This window comes from Propithecus coquereli, unplaced genomic scaffold (assembly GCF_000956105.1).
Source record: "Propithecus coquereli isolate 6110/MARCELLA unplaced genomic scaffold, Pcoq_1.0 Scaffold171, whole genome shotgun sequence".
In the NCBI taxonomy this organism is placed as follows: domain Eukaryota; kingdom Metazoa; phylum Chordata; class Mammalia; order Primates; family Indriidae; genus Propithecus; species Propithecus coquereli.
In genome coordinates, this window is record NW_012141747.1 from 6,481,452 (window position 1) to 6,484,108 (window position 2,657).

Consider the following 2,657-nt stretch of genomic DNA (forward strand, 5'->3'; position numbering starts at 1 on the left):
AAGAATAATATACTACACCATATGGGGTTTTCCAAGAACATGAGGCTGATTTAATATTTGAAAATAAATCAACATAATCTACCATATTAATAGTCTAAAGAAGAAAAAACACATGATCATATCAATTGATACAGAAAAAGAATATGATAAAATTCAACATCTATTCACGAAAAAGAAAAAAATAAAAACCAACAACAACTCAGTAAACTGAGAACAGAAGGGAACTTCCTCAACTTGATAAAGGGCATCTAACAAAAAAAATCCATAGTTAATATCACATTTAATGGTAAAAGACTGAGTATTTCCCCCCTAAGATTAGGAACAAGGCAAGAATATCTGTCCTTTCCACTCCTATACAACATCATACTGAAAGTTCCGGCCAGTGCAATATGGAGGAAGGAAGGAAGGAAGGAAGGATGGAAGGAAAGAAGGAAGGAAGGAAGGAAGGAAAGAGGGAAGGAAAGAAAAGTAAACAGATTAGATTAGAAAGAAAAAACCAAACCATTTCCACTTATAGGTGATGTCTACATAGACGTGACTGTCTATGTAGATAATCCCAAGGAATCTATAAAAAAACCCACTCTCTAGTAAGTGAGATTAGCAAAATCACAAGAAAAAAAGTCAACATACAAAACTCAATCACATGTCTATAGACCAGTATTATACAATTAGAAATCAAAATTTAGGCAAAGGGGAAGAGCAGTGGCATTAAGATCAAAGATCCTCATTCCTGTCTCTTTTATCTGTTTTGAAGCTACGGGGAGGAAGGCAAGGATGGCAGAGGATTTCTGTGCTACCTGGGAGCTGACGGACAGTCAGAAGTTTGATGAGTACATGAAGGCTCTAGGTGTGGGCTTTGCCACTAGGCAGGTGGAAAATGTGACCAAACCAACAGTGATTATCACTCAGGAAGGAGATAAAGTGGTGATTAGGACTCAAAGCACATTCAAGAACACAGAGATTAATTTCTAGTTAGCAGAAGAGTTTGATGAAACCACCGCAGATGACAGAAACTGTAAGTCTGTTGTTTGTCTCTGATGGAGACAAACTCATTCATGTATGGAAATGGGATGGCAAAGAAACACATTTTGTAAGAGAAATAAGGATGGCAAAATGGTTATGACCCTTACTTTTGGTGATGTGGTTGCTGTTTGCCACTATGAGAAAGCATAGGGAAAAAAACCCACAAAACTTCCTGGTCTGGAGCTGGAGAAGCTTCAGTTTTTCTGTTTACTCACCTTTCAGTGCTATCCTGCTATTACAGCACAGCTGATCATTAATTAGAAGGTTATCCTTGGTGAGGAGGCGGAAAATGGTGATTTAAAAACTTGTTATTCCCAAGCAACTAGCCCAATTTTGATCTATAAATTTATTATTTTTTATAATTTGCATTAACATTTAAAGTTACCTTTTTATACAAAGAAGTGAATACATTTTATAATTTCCTTTGGAATTCAAATCAAATTAGAATAAAAACCTTAAAAGTGAAAAAAAAGAAACCAAAACTTAAAAAACAATATTATGTACAATTATTTATCCCATAAATGAAATATTTACAATCTACAGATTCAAAAAACTCAGTGAACCCCAAGAAGGATAAGTTAAAAAAATTTCTAGAAACATCATGGTCAAACTGATGAAAACCAAAGATAAAGAGGTGGTCTTGAAAGTAGAGAGGAGGGGGAAACCATATGGGAAAACAGCAATAAGAAAGATAGCTGACTTCTTGTAAAAAATGGTGGAGACCAAAAGACAATGGAAAGACACCTTTAAATTGTTGAAAGAAAAGAAATCTATTAACCTAGAGTTCTTTATCCAGTGATAATAGCCTTCAAAAAGGAGAGTGAAATAAAGGGATTTTCAGATCAATGAATGCTACAGAATTTGTCACCAGCAGATCTGCACTACGAGAAATGCTAATGGAAACACTATAGGAAGAAGGGAAATGCTATCAAATGGAAATCCAGATGTGCAGGAAAATAATAGGAAGCAAACAGAAAAATTCTGAACTGAACACATATAAAAAGATAACATATCAAAATTTGGGGGATACAGCTAAATCAGAACTTACAGGGAAATTTAAAGCATTAAATGCCTACTTTAGAAAAGAAGAAAAGTTTTAAATAATATACGCTTCCACCTTAAGAAAGTGGAAATAGAAGAGTAAAATAAACACAAAGCAAGCAGAAAGAAGGAAACAGAAAATATGAGGGCAGAAATCAATAAAATTGAAAATTAAAAGAATAGAGAACATCAGTGAAACCAAAATATGGTTCTTTGAAAACACCAACAAAATCCATACAACTTTAGCAAGAATAAAAAAAACAAAAAAGAGAGAAAATACAAATTACTAATATCAGGAATGAAACAAAGGAATTAAGCACAGACCCTACAGCCATTAAAAGGATACAGAGAAAATATTATGAACAAGTCTTTGCACAAAAATTCAACGACTTTGGCAAAATGGACCAATTCCTCAAAAATCACAAACTACCCAAATTTATCCAAAATGAAAAAATATAACTTGAATAGTCCTAAACAATATTTCTCATGAACATAGGTGCAAAATTTCTCAACAAAGTACTAATAAATTAAATGCTTCAATATATAAAAAGAATAATATACTACACCATGTGGGGTTTTCCAAGAACATGAGG

At 33.5% G+C, this 2,657-nt stretch overlaps 1 protein-coding gene and 1 pseudogene across 3 annotated transcripts in view; one reads left to right on the forward strand and one right to left on the reverse strand.

Moving 5' to 3' along the window:
- KCNIP3 (Kv channel interacting protein 3, calsenilin) overlaps positions 1–2,657 on the reverse strand; it is an 89,703-nt gene that overhangs the window by 13,163 nt on the left and 73,883 nt on the right. The gene's annotated exons all lie outside the window — the stretch shown is intronic.
- Positions 775–1,173, forward strand: LOC105808292 (annotated as a pseudogene).